Source organism: Dendrobates tinctorius, unplaced genomic scaffold (assembly GCF_039654945.1).
Source record: "Dendrobates tinctorius isolate UK_male_01 unplaced genomic scaffold, ASM3965494v1 ptg000044l, whole genome shotgun sequence".
NCBI lineage: Eukaryota > Metazoa > Chordata > Amphibia > Anura > Dendrobatidae > Dendrobates > Dendrobates tinctorius.
In genome coordinates this window covers 12,152,092-12,166,825 of record NW_027361712.1, presented here as the reverse complement: position 1 = coordinate 12,166,825, position 14,734 = coordinate 12,152,092, and positions in this window count along the sequence as shown.

Here is a 14,734-nt window from a genome sequence, read left to right as displayed (position 1 = left end):
CCTTCTCTAAAATGGTGGGGGCCGCTGCCTATGTCATTGCGTTGCCCACAGTGTGCGTCATTGATGATTGGATGAGAAAAGGCGCTGGAAGCATTGTGGGTAACGCGACTTTGGCGCTCAAGTCGGCGAGCTCATGGCTGACCTCACGCTATGATCGGGTTTTGATCAGCGAAACCCGACTTTAGCCAAAGTCGGCAGATTCTGAATTTAGCCGACCCGTTTCGCTCAACTCTATTGATGACCTTTGGCTCAGTTTTTGACTCCATTAGCGTTAATGCCAACATTGTGTATTCTAGGGACTGTGACCTGGAGATTCTTGCTGTACAAGAGTATATGTCTTCTTGTTCGAAATTATAGGTCTGGGACACTTTCTCTTGTTGGTGCAGTTTTCCTAACAAACTGTCCAGCTCTTCTGTCCATAGAATGACTGCTGATGTAGGAGAATGTGACCACACCACTCCATCAGCCTCCTCCAATAGAAATACAATTTTCCAGTGTGAGATGTTTAACAGTTGGAGAAGGCTGATGCACTGGTCTGTTCACATGCTACTCCACCAGAGGCCACTGTATGGACAGAAGTGCTGGTCAGTGTGTGATGAAAGCTGCAATAACAAGAGAAGTGGCTGACCAAAGGATTCCTACACTCTACCCCCCAGTATAACTAGCATCAAACAGATTATAACTTAGCGAGTCCACATCTCTGTAGGTTACTCGTTACACATATTGAGTATTTGGTGAGTTTTTTTTTAACTCATTATTTTTAAGCCAAAACCAAGAGTGGGTGATAAATACAGAAGTGGTGACGTGTTTCTGTTATACTTTTCCTCTGACTGTTCACCTCCTGGTTTTGGCTTTCAAATACTGAGGTAAAAATCACCAAATACTCAACGTGTAAATGTGGCCTAAAAGGGTTCTCTGGGCGTTAAATATTAATTGACCTTAGGTCATCAATATGAGATCAGTGTGGGTCCAATATCTGCTCTGGAAGAAGCTGGATGTAGGTAATTCACGTGGTGGAACACAGGAGCTGTGTACAGTGGTTACATTTCCTAGTGGTTGCTTTTCAGTACTGCAGTTTACACTGTGTTACCAAGGTTTTGTCCCTTGGACAATTTTGAGTTTTCCTGATAGATTTTTTCATACTGATTTCAGAAATTACTTCAAATTTTCCTATCATGTAAGGTTTTTGAGAAATGATACGAAACATTATAATATTCTGTTATAATTCTAAAAACTCATATATGAACTTTTTCTGAAACAGTATATTCTGAATTTTCCACTGAAATAACATAAATCGCTGATCTACACATATGCAAGCACTTATTATGCGAATTCCGCGCAGGCGCAGTGAATCATTCGGCTAACCGTGTACAGAGCATACCACATCTCCTGGGCAGAGGAGGAATCAAAAGACAATACTGACATACTCAGAGCATGGCTTAATGGATCACAACATTCAATGCTGTTCGCTGTCCCAATGATATGGAGAGAACAGAGAGATCATGTAACAGATTACTACGTCTGCCTTACAAATGTAACAGGGTATTCAGCAAAGAACAAGAAATCAATAGAATATCCTAATCTTCCTATGATGAAAGGAACACCATTCCTACTGTAAAGCACTGAGGTGGATCGCTGATGTTTTGGGGATGTGTGAGCTACAAAGGCACAGGAAACTTGGTCAAAGATGAAGTAAAGTTGAATGCAGCACATTATCAGCAAATATTGGAGGCATATTTGCAATTATCAGCCTGGAAACTTAGCATGGGACATACTTGGGCGTTCCAACATGACAACAATCCAAAACTCCAAAACCCAAGGCCAAGTAGACCTGTCATTGGCTACAGCAGAACAAAGTGAAGGTTCTGGAGTGGCCATCTCAGTCTCCTGACCTCAATATCATTGAACCACTCAGGAGAGATCTCAAGCGTGCAGTTCATGCTAGACAGCCCAGGAATTTACAGGAACTGAAGGCTTTTTACCAAGAAGAGTGGGCAGCTTTACCATCGGATAAAATAAAAAAAATCATCCACACCTACCACAATAGACTTCAAGCTGTCATTGATGTTAGAGGGGGCAATACATGGTATTAAGAAATGGGTATGTGAACTTTTGATCAGGGTTATTTGGATGTTTTGGGTTGTTATGATTTTAAAAGAGAAAACACAGTAGTTTGACAATAAATGGCTTCACCCAACCACTAACCATGAGTGGAGAAAAAGTTTTGGTGTTATCATTCACATTTTCTGAAAACAAGCCAAGAAAGCAAAAATTCAGATGGGGTATGTAAACTTTTGAGCACAATTGTATAACTATAAAAAAAATGTATGCATGCCAGCATAGTTCCAATAAAAGCTGCAGCTTGTCTCGCAAAATGAGCCATGTAACTCTTTGAAAGAAAAGTAAAATTATAGGTCCGAGAATTTGTCAGCATAAACCAAAAGTTTTCTAATTTTTAAAAGTAGTACAATATGAAAACTGTATGAATTTGATATTATTGTTATAGCACTGACCCACATAACAAAGTTATCATGTCATTTTTTACTACACAGTGAGTGTTGTAAAACCAAAAGCAAGAAACAACCTGTCAGAATTGTTGCTCTTTGAAAGTCCATCCAACACGTATGAAAATACAATATACAAAAGACAAAAGGTTGAGAGCCAAGAATAGTATAAGAAAGTTATCTTATTTTGAAAACCCCTTTCTATATTAATGCTGACCCTATGTATCAAGTGTCAGAAAATTCTGTTGATGCAGTGTTAAAACTAAATAACTGAACCTGATGGAGGGGATTGATGTTTCACGTTCTGAATGTTTTTGGAAAGCCACCACTGAAGTTGCTAAAGGAGATTAAGGTGCACATATTTATGTTCATGGCTCGCCCTCCCAGGGCTGTGGGGTACTCAGTACCGGGCCGGTATCAGCGGGATGTGTCACAGCAGCGAGGACCCGGTTCGTGGCCCTGGGCGCCCAAGTAATGGGGGGGGATGTAATGCTTTGAATGAATAGTTCGTGACGCCACCTGTGGTGTTCGGCAAGTGAGATGTTAGGCCGACGCTGCATGCAGATCCTCTGGGGCTGGTGGTGTGTTGCAGCCAAGATGGTGAAGCTCCCCACAGGTGAAGCTGTAGCCCCAGGGCAGTGTAGATGTGGGGGAAGAGGAGAGGCACACGCGGTGTAGAAGCTGGTACCCAGATGTAGTGGGGCTGGATGCGTTGGCGCAAGAATGAATGGAGGACACCTGGGCTTGTAGTTCCAAATCTTTACTCACAGTCTGTAGTACACACAGGTGCCTGCCTCCGTGCCGTGTCCTCCGGGTCAGGGACTCAGTCAACCTCCAGGCAAGATGGAATGTTCCCTTCCAACGCTCCGCCACCATGTGCCTTTCTGAACGTCTCCTCTATAGCGCCTTTAAGTGTGACGTACTCCCAGTACTGAGTTACACTGGAGTGCCTCCTGACAGATGTTCCCAAGAACTCTACTTGTACGGCAGACAGCTGTAGCGTGCTTCGGGGACTCCTTACTCCTGAGTCCTGGCTCACTATCCAAGTTGCTGTTATGCCCCAAGTCTTAGCTGGGAGTAGTGCATTTACAGCCCACTACTCCACCGGTGTCTGCTGTAGAACCATTAGTGTCCATACAACCTCGGGGACCGAGCCCCGGCTTTGCGCTTAGTACTTCTAGGCAGGGTTCTTCCTCTTACCCACGTCCTCTCTGTTCCCTTTTACGCCTTCGTTCTGTTCTAATCTCTCTCTTATGGAAGATCAGGTTTCAGTTCAAAGTCTTTCTCCTTCTTTCCTTTCCCATGCCAGCAGACCCAGGTCACTCAGGTCTGCTGCAGCACCTCCTTCCTCCGTCCCTCTCTCAGGGATCTTCTTTCCTCACTCCTCTCTGAGTGGCTTTCTCTCCCAGATTGACCTGTAATTCTAAACCTTCCCGCTCTTTTATGTATTCTCCACTCCACCCGCCTCCCAGCACGTTTCGTGTTCCAAGCAGGGAACCACCAAAGGTGCTCTGCTACTCTCTAAGCAAGGAGCCGCAATGTGGCTTTGCTGAACTACTCTGTTGTGTGGGGTGCGAGTGTTGGAGCGTGGTCAGGAGCCTCCAACTTACCTGGATGGTGGGGCACCACACCTCAGGAGGAGGTGCAGTACCTCTGTGGCGACTGAAGCCTCAGGGGCGCCACATACAAGTGCTGCAACTGAATGGCTATTTTTTCTGTGAATCTTTTAAGTTCTAGTAAAAATGTAGCAGTTAGTGATGAGCAAACGTGCTTGCCACTACTCGGTACTCACCCGAGTATCACTGTGATCGGTGTACTCGGCGAGCACCGAGTATTTCCCGGATTACTCGGCAGGAACTCGGATCTCCACCCAGCATTTTTAACGGACTTTAGAGACCCAATCACAGTGCAGGCATTGTCTGCCAGGCCATGAAACGCCACAGCAATCTTTGTTGTGGTCGTGCAGTGATTGGCTGGCCGAACAGCATCATCAGGGGTATAAGGAACCTGACGCCGCCCTTCTCGGCGCATTTAGCTCTGGGTTGAGAGAATGTAGGGAGAGCAGCTGCCTTGATAGGGTCAGAATTGGACATTTCTTAGTGTGGGGTCTACCATCCTAAATACTCACATCCAGCTGAACCAACAGTCCTTCTAAGGACTAATTTCGAAGTATATAGGTTCCAGTGTAGGCAAGCAGGGGATTGTATGTTGCTGTATACACATCAGTGCAAGGCCTGCAGGCACTGTATGTGTGTATATAGAACATTGCATATATCATATCTGTGGGTGCTGAAATTTTGGCCAGTTTATGACTTTTTTCTCTTTTTTACCTGGCTGTCAGTTTTGGTTAAATAAAGCTGTATTTAGGCAAAAAAAAAACATACAGGCCACAAATATTTTGGTGAGGTTTCTCCATTTCAGCTCATATCTGTGCGTGCTGAAATTTTGGCCAGTTTACGGCTTCTTTCTATTTTTTGGCTGGCTGTCAGTTTTGATTAAATAAAGCAATATTTAGGACCAAAAAATCATACAGGCCACAAATGTTTTAGTGAGGTTTCTCCATTTCAGCTCATATCTGTGCGTGCTGAAATTTTGGCCAGTTTACGGCTTCTTTCTATTTTTTGCCTGGCTGTAAGTTTTGGTTAAATAACGCAATATTTAGGACCAAAAAATCATACAGGCCACAAATGTTTTGGTGAGGTTTCTCCATTTCAGCTCATATCTGTGTGTGCTGAAATTTTGGCCAGTTTACGGCTTCTTTCTCTTTTTTGTCTGGCTGTCAGTTTTGGTTAAATAAAGCAGTATTTAGGCAAAAAAAAGCATACAGGCCACAAATTTTTTGGTGAGGTTTCTCCATGTAGCTCATATCTGTGCGTGCTGAAATTTTGGCCAGATTACAAGCTTCTTTCTCTTTTTTGCCTGGCTGTCAGTTTTAGTTAATTAAGGCCGTATTTAGGCATACAAAAATCCATACAGGCCACAAATTTTATGGTGAGGTTTCTTCATTTCAGCTCATATCTGTTTGTGCTGAAATTTTGGCCAGTTTACGGCTTCTTTCTCTTTTTTACCTAGCTGTCAGTTTTGGTTAAAAAAAGCAGCATTTACGCAAAAAAAATTATACAGGCCACACATTTTTTGGTGAGGTTTCTCCATTTCAGCTCATATCTGTGCGTGCTGAAATTTTGGCCAGTTTACAAGCTTCTTTCTCTTTTTTGCCTGGCTGTCAGCTTTAGTTAATTAAGGCCATATTTAGGCATAAAAAAACCATACAGGCCACAAATTTTATGGTGAGGTTTCTTCATTTCAGCTCATATCTGTTTGTGCTGAAATTTTGGCCAGTTTACCGCTTCTTTCTCTTTTTTGCCTGGCTGTCAGTTTTGGTTAAATAAAGCAGCATTTAGGCCCAAAAAAAATACAGGCCACACATTTTTTGGGGTGGTTTCTCCATTGCAGCTCACATCTGTTTGTGCTGAAATTTTGGCCAGTTTACGGCTTTTTTTCTCTTTTTTGCCTGTCTGTCAGTTTTAGTTAATTAAAGCCGTATTTAGGCAAAAAAACACACAGGCCACAAATTTTTTGGTGAGGTTTCTCAGTACCAGCTCATATCCTTGCATGCTGAAACTTTGACCAGTTAACAGTTTCTTTCTCTTTTTTTGCCTGGCTGTCAGTTTTGGTTAAAAAAAGCAGTATTTAGGACAAAAAAATTATACAGGCCACAAATTTTTTGGTGAGGTTTCTCCATTTCAGCTCATATCTATGCGTGCTGAAATTTTGGCCAGTTTACGGCTTCTCTTTTTTGTCTGGCTGTCAGTTTTGGTTAAATAAAGCAATATTTAGGACAAAAAAAATCATACAGGCCACAAATGTTTTGGTGAGTTTTCTCCATTTCAGCTCATATCTGTGCGTGCTGAAATTTTGGTCAGTTTACGGCTTCTTTCTCTTTTTTGTCTGGCTGTCAGTTTTGGTTAAATAAAGCAGTATTTAGGCAAAAAAAAGCATACAGGCCACAAATTTTTTGGTGAGTTTTCTCCATTTCAGCTCATATCTGTGCGTGCTGAAATTTTGGCCAGTTTACAAGCTTCTATCTCTTTTTTGCCTGGCTGTCAGTTTTAGTTAATTAAGGCCGTATTTAGGCATAAAAAAAACATACAGGCCACAAATTTTATGGTGAGGTTTCTTCATTTCAGCTCATATCTGTTTGTGCTGAAATTTTGGCCAGTTTACCGCTTCTTTCTCTTTTTTGCCTGGCTGTCAGTTTTGGTTAAATAAAGCAGCATTTAGGCCAAAAAAAAATACAGGCCACACATTTTTTGGGGTGGTTTCTCCATTGCAGCTCACATCTGTTTGTGCTGAAATTTTGGCCAGTTTACGGCTTTTTTTCTCTTTTTTGCCTGTCTGTCAGTTTTAGTTAATTAAAGCCGTATTTAGGCAAAAAAACACACAGGCCACAAATTTTTTGGTGAGGTTTCTCAGTACCAGCTCATATCCTTGCATGCTGAAACTTTGACCAGTTAACAGTTTCTTTCTCTTTTTTTGCCTGGCTGTCAGTTTTGGTTAAAAAAAGCAGTATTTAGGACAAAAAAATTATACAGGCCACAAATTTTTTGGTGAGGTTTCTCCATTTCAGCTCATATCTATGCGTGCTGAAATTTTGGCCAGTTTACGGCTTCTCTTTTTTGTCTGGCTGTCAGTTTTGGTTAAATAAAGCAATATTTAGGACAAAAAAAATCATACAGGCCACAAATGTTTTGGTGAGTTTTCTCCATTTCAGCTCATATCTGTGCGTGCTGAAATTTTGGCCAGTTTACGGCTTCTTTCTCTTTTTTGTCTGGCTGTCAGTTTTGGTTAAATAAAGCAGTATTTAGGCAAAAAAAAGCATACAGGCCACAAATTTTTTGGTGAGTTTTCTCCATTTCAGCTCATATCTGTGCGTGCTGAAATTTTGGCCAGTTTACAAGCTTCTTTCTCTTTTTTGCCTGGCTGTCAGTTTTAGTTAATTAAGGCCGTATTTAGGCATAAAAAAAAACATACAGGCCACAAATTTTATGGTGAGGTTTCTTCATTTCAGCTCATATCTGTTTGTGCTGAAATTTTGGCCAGTTTACGGCTTCTTTCTCTTTTTTGCCTGGCTGTCAGTTTTGGTTAAATAAAGCAGCATTTAGGCCCAAAAAAAATACTGGCCACACATTTTTTGGGGTGGTTTCTCCATTGCAGATCATATCTGTGCGTGCTGAAATTTGGGCCAGTTTACGGCTTCTTTCTCTTTTTTTTGCCTGGCTGTCTGTTTTGGTTAAGTAAAGCAGTATTTAGGCAAAAAAAAAATCATACAGGCCACACATTTTTTTGGTGAGGTTTCTCCGTGCCAGCTCATATCTGTGCGTGCTGATATTTTGGCCAGTTTACGGCTTCTTTCTCCTTTTTGCCAAGCTGTCAGTTTTGGGTAAATAATGCAGTATTTAGGCCAAAAAAATATACAGGCCACACATTGTTTGGGATGGTTTCTCCGTGTCAGCTCATATCTGTGCGTGCTGAATTTTTGGCCAGTTTATGGCTTCTTTCACTTTTTTGCCTGTCTGTCAGTTTTGGTTAAAAAAAGCAGTATTTAGACCAAAAAAAAGAGTACAGGTCACACATTTTTTGATGTTTATTAGTGACAGCTCATATCTGTTTGTGCTGAAATTTTGGCCAGTTTACGGCATCTTTCTCTTTTTTGCCTGGCTATCAGTTTTGGTTAAATAAAGCAGTATTTAGGCCAAAAAAAACCATACTGGGCACAATTTTTTTGGGTGGTTTCTCTGTGCCAGCTCAAATCTGTACATGCTAAAATTTTGGCCAGTTTACGGCTTATTTCTCTTTTTTGCCTGGCTGTCAGTTTTGGTTGAATAAAGCAGTATTTAGGCCAAAAAAACCTTACACGCCACACATTTTTTGGTGAGGATTCTCCATGTCAGCTCATATCTGTGCTTGCTGAAATTTTGGCCAGTTTACAGCTTCTTTCTCTTTTTTGCCTGACTGTCAGTTTTAGTTAAATAAAGCAGTATTTAGGCCCAAAAAACATACAGGCCACACATTTTTTGGTGAGGTTTCTCCATTTCAGCTCATATCTGTGCATGCTGAAATTTTGGCCAGTTTACTTTGGTTTCCATTTTTTGGCCTGGCTGTCACTGTTGTTATATCCAGCAGTCTTTTGTATCCACAAAATACAAAAAAATGAATACAGTCTGTTATCTCAGGCTGAGGCCTGGTGTATCTGTGGTGGAAAATTCTTTGCTTTGCAGGCATACCTATCACATCTAATTTTTCTCCAAAGAAATCCATTTGTATTGAGCTTTTCAAATATTTCAGTAGTCAATTCAAAATGGGCAAAGCAAGGGGCAAGGGACGGGGAAGTGGACGTGATTCTGATGGTACATGCCGTGGTCAAGCTGAAAGTGGGCCATAGCAAAGACCCACATCTTCGCACTCGATCTTCCTTTCCCAGTTTCTCAGGGACCGCACCACAGCACTCTTGAATCCAGAACAGTGTGAAATGGTTGTTGGATGGATAGGTGATAATGCTTCCAGCCAGTTAGCCACCACCACCACCACCATGTCTTCCACACGGTCAAGACTGAGTAGACTTGAATGTAGACCGGATATTACTCACGCTGATCGTCCTTCCTCCAACCATGCCGAGTGCCCTGAGACAACTGATACCACACTTGGACACTCCAAAGAGCTGTTCGGTTATCCATTTGGAGATTCATGCCTCTCGCCTACTCCACTTGAAGCGGGGCAAGATAATATTCCATGTAGCAATGCACAAGTCTTTAAGCAGCCACGGTCACATGAGGTGGATGATGATGAGACACAATTGCCGGAATGTCAGGAGGAGGAGCAGGGTACCGATGTGGAAGACGAGGTGGTGGATGACATAGTGACTGACCCAACCTGGCAGGAGGACAAACAGGCCATTTGCAGCACTTGCCATGCCCGCATCAGCAGGGGTAGCAAAACTACTAGCCTGACCACCACCAGGATGATTAGGCACATGGCAGCAAAGCACCCGACTTTGTGGGCCGAACCCCAGGCTCAAGGAACACTGTCTGTAAATGACAACACTGCTTCTTCCACTGTTTTGCGTCCAAGCCAATCTCCAGTTCATCGTGCCTGTGAAGATGCTTTGTGCGCTGCACCTGTTATTCAACCGTCACTATCATCAAGCCTGTCCATGTCCTTGTTCCAGCCCAGCCCAGCCTTCAGTTGTCTATACCCCAGTCATTGGAACGCAAGTGGAAATATGCAGCCAATGCCCCACAGGCCACAGTATTTAATTCACACATATCTGATATGCTTGCGCTCAAAATGTTGCCTTTTAGGCTCATTGAGACGGAAGCTTTCCGCAACCTGATGGCGGCGGCCATCCCAAGGTACTCGGTCCCCAGTCGCCACTATTTCTCCTGTTGTGCCATACTGGCATTACACCAGCATGTGTCCCACAACATTACCCGTGCCCTCAACAATGCTGTTACTGGGAAAGTCCACCTAGCCACGGACATGTGGACAAGTGCTTGTGGGCAAGGATGTTGCATCTCACTGACGGCACACTGGGTTCACATAGTGGAATCCGGGGCCCAGTTGGACCTTGGGATGGAACACATCCTCCCCACGCCAAGGATTGCTGGACCTATGTAAATCAGGGTTGCCCCCACAGTCTACAGCTCCTGCACTTCCTCTTCTTCAGCCTCCATCTCTGAAATTAACACATCAGTCAGAAGCTGGAAGCACTACAGCACTGCCTCAGCCAAGGGACAACAGGCTGTGCTGAAGCTAATCTGCATAGGTGACAAACCACACAATGCAGAAGAGTTGTGGACAGCGCTGAATGAGCAGTTAGATATTTGGCTGACACAGCTGAACCTACAGCCAGGCATGGTCGTGTGTGACAATGGCCAGAACCTGGTGGCGGCCCTGAGGTAAGGTGAGCTCAGACATGTACCTCAGACAGGCTGACTCTTATAAAAATGAACAAGGGTTGGATAGGGCAAGACTTCTGCACTCCACCGAATGAAAACATTGAAACAAAACCTCAAATAATTTTTTTGATGGTTGGGGAGGTGTTTTCTCATGCACCTCTCCACAATTACACATGGTTATCCGCTTCCTGATTGGATCTGTTTGGTGTTATCCTCCTCCTTATCCTCAACCTCATCATCCACAACCAGACTGTATTAATTTTTTGGGAGGTTTCGTGTTCACTTTTGAAAACCCAAAATAATGAGTAGAACAAAGCTAGCAGACAGAACTATCCAACATATGCCTGCGAAGCAAATATTTTGCCAACACAGATACACCAGGACTCAGCCTGAGATAACAGACTGTATTAATTTTTTTGGAGATTTTGTGTGCACTTTTGAAAACTCAAAATAATTTTTTGGGCTAAATAGTGCTGTATTTAACCAAAAGTGACAGCCAGGCAAAAAAAAGAAAACAGCCGTAAACTGGCCAAACTTTGAGCACGCACAGATATGAGCTAGCACAGAGATACCACACCAAAAATGTGTGGCCTGTATTTTTTTTTTTTTTTGCTAAATACTGCTGTATTTAACCAAAAGTGACAGCAAAGCAAAAAAACCCCAACAAAACAGTCATAAACTTGCCAGAGATTGAGAACGCACAGATATGAGCTGCACGGACATACCACACCAAAAAATGTGTGGCCTGTATTCCAATTACACCTACCTGGGGCTAGTTATATACGGCTAATATATCCCACGGGTAGCAGCAGCAGCACCAGAACACAGGAAGGGAATGGACCCTCTTGATGTATGCAATGATCTATATACACACATACAGTGCCTGCAGGCCTTGCACTGATGTGTATAGAGCGACGTACACTACCCTGCCTGCCTAACACTGGAACCTATATACTCCGGAATTAGTCCTTGAAGGACTGTTGGTTTAGCTGGATGTATTTAGAATGGTAGATCCCAAACTAACTAAGAAATCCCCAATTCTCACCCTATCAAGGCAGCCACTCTCCCTACACTCTCTCAATCTGGAGCTGAATGCACAGAGCAGGGTGGCGTCCGGTCTCTTATACCCTGATGATGCTGTGCGGCCAGCCAATCACTGCACGACCACAACAAAGACGGCTGTGGCATTTCATAGCCTGGTAGACAATCCCTGCAGCGCGATTGGGTCTCTAAAGTCCACCAAAAATGCTGGGTGGAGACCCGAGTTCCCGCCGAATAATCCCGGAAATGCTCGATGCTCGCCGAGTACACCGAGCACAGTGATTCTCGGGCGAGTATCGAATAGTGGCGAGCACGTACGCTCATCACTAGTCATATCTTTATTGTTAGTCACTCATTTCTGTATGATGGCCTTTAAAATTTTTGAGGCATTCGTTGACTAAAATAAACTTTAAGCTGTTGAAGCTGTTAATGCAGCCAAATTAGGATATACAAAGTACTAACTTTAGAGTGATTAATAGTTATGCACAGTGTAGTTATTTTTTTCCAATGTGTGATTTGCTTCACCATAATCCACCCCCAAAATAAAATAGAATAAAATGACCACTACGTCATCACAGGTCATTGCGCAAGGCATCACTGGGAACGGGACTTGCCGAGAGCATCGCTGAGACCTGGGAACACTGCGGGGGCCGTCAGAAGGTGAGAATATCATGATTTTTTATTTTAATTCTTTTTTTTAACAGGGATATGGTACCCAGGGCCTGGAGGAGAGTCTCCTCTCCTCCAGATCCTGGGTACCATCCGCACATGATTCGCCTACTTTGTGCATGGTAGGCACAGCCACATGCGGAAAGTAAGCGGATCAATGCATTGCTATGTGTGCGGAATCCCTGCGATTCCGCAAAAAGAATGAGCATGCTGCGTATTTTTCCGCGATGTGATTCCGCCGCGGAAAAATACGCAGCATTAGCACAGCATGTGCGGAATGCCATTGAAGTCAATGGGTTGTGGATTTTTAGCATTTTCGCAGAATGTTTAGAATTGAGAGTCCTCAATGGTTGATACCTTTTAATGGCTAACTGAAAAGATGGTCAGTTTGCCATTAAAAGGTATCAACCATTGAGGGCTCTCAATTCTAAATATTCTTCTATCTACTGGCTAAGGCCTCTTTCACACTTCCGTTTTTTACAATCAGTCACAGTCCGCCAGGTTTTGAAAAAAACGGATCCGCAATTTTTTTTTGCGGATCCGTTTTTTCCCCTTTGACTTTCATTATTGGCGGATCTTGACGGATTGCTGTCCGTTGCATCCGTTTTTGTGCGGATCCGCCATAATGTTGCTGTCCGTCAACGTCCTCAAAGATTTACAAACGGAGCTTGCAACGTTTTTTTGGGTGCCGGACAAAAAAAAATAAAAAATTCTCTCTCTCTCTCAAAACACTTTAAAAATGCGAAAAAAATGCTTATGTGTGCACACAGCCTTAGGCTGTGTGCACACGTTGCGTTTTTTTGCGTTTTTTTTGCTCGGGAAAAAGCGCACGTTTTCTGGGAAGGAGTCCTGTTTTTATGCAGAAATTTTCTGCATACGTGTGCACATAGCCTTACTGTTTTTTGCCTTAGCTAACACACTGACATAAAATCCATAGACATCTCAACATAGGCTGTTGTAGGATAGGAAAAGGCTGGAGGGGACTGTGAGGAGCTCGCCACGGACTATTAGATTAACGGACATAGAGCGGAGTCCACGGCTCTAATAATACTAATCTTTATTTATATAGCGCCAACATATTCCGCAGCACTTTACAGTTTAACAGTTTCATACACAACAGTCATAAGTCACAACGTTAACAATAATAAAATAATTAAAGCAAAACAAGATGACCCTGCTCATGAGAGCTTACAATCTACAATGAAGTGGGGGAGATACAAAGTACAGGTGTGCATTTACAATGATGTATTTACAATGATGGTCCAGCCATCTTGAGGGTGTGTGGGATAGGTAAGGGCCGCATGGTTACCAGCCAGTATTTGTGGTGCTGTTGGGTGCGGTGGAGTTTGATGGAGGGTTATTCTCAGATAGTGAATGGGCTACACACACAAAAATAAAATAACTTTGATTAGAGAACGTGATAGGCTGCTCTGAACAAATGTGTTTTGAGGGAGTGCCTAAAATTATGCAAGTTGTGGATAGTCCTAATTTCTTGGGGTAGAGCATTCCATAGGATTGACACAACGCAGGAGAAGTCTCGGAGGCGGGAGTGGGAGGTACGGAATAGTGCAGAGGTTAGTAGAAAGTCGTTTGCAGAACGTAACGATCAGGTAGGCTCATAAACAGAAATGAGGAAGGAGATGTAGGGGGGTGCCGCACTATGGAGAGCTTTTATGGGTGAGAACAAGCAGTTTGAATTGGATCATTTAACGAATGGGCAACCAAGGATGCAGACTTTTTCCAGCACAGAGCACCTAGACGTAGTTATGAGTAATTCGTCTTTATTGGAGGATTTGGAAGAGATAATGCCGGAACAATCCCATTCACCACAATATAAACAGAGTTCACTGATTAAACGTGATTTACTAGTGTTCTGTCTTCTTCCACGTATGACGCTGTGTGGATTGCAGCTTATAGCTTAACCTATCATCCACTCCCAGAAACAAGACTGTATGGGTGGTTAAGTCTATATTTATTGGGATGATATGGACAACAATTGAAGATGATAACAGAAGGTATAGTAAAACACAGTAGTAGATGAGATCAGGGGTTGTTGTACAAAGTTGTAGATGATATCAGAGATTGTTGAACACAGTTATGGATGATTCAGGTAAAAACGGAATCCACTTGTTATAAGCAGTGGTTTTGCATGGAGCTGAGCACATGTGGGCTACTCAGGAGTTCGGCAGGAATGGTTACATGCTGCAAAACCTGGGCAGGAAGAAGGGGCGGTTCTGGACAGTTAACCTTTTGGGGGAACAGAAGATTCCAAACACATGAATAAGAAAGAGAAAGGCAGCTATGACACCTAATGGCCATAGCTGGAACAGCACTTAAAATATCTTGCTGCACAGCAAGGACAGAACACTTCCTGCTTGGCATCAACAGATGCCTCAATTTGGCTCTTTGGATTGAGGGCGGTATACGCATGCTTGTAGTGGTGCCAACCTTTACAAGGTCTCTGCCTGCAGATGAAGCTGACTTGTAGGACTGGGCCACATAACGTAGACAGGCTATGGCTCGAACAAGTGACTTCCACGTTGAGAACCTGCTGAACCGATGAGA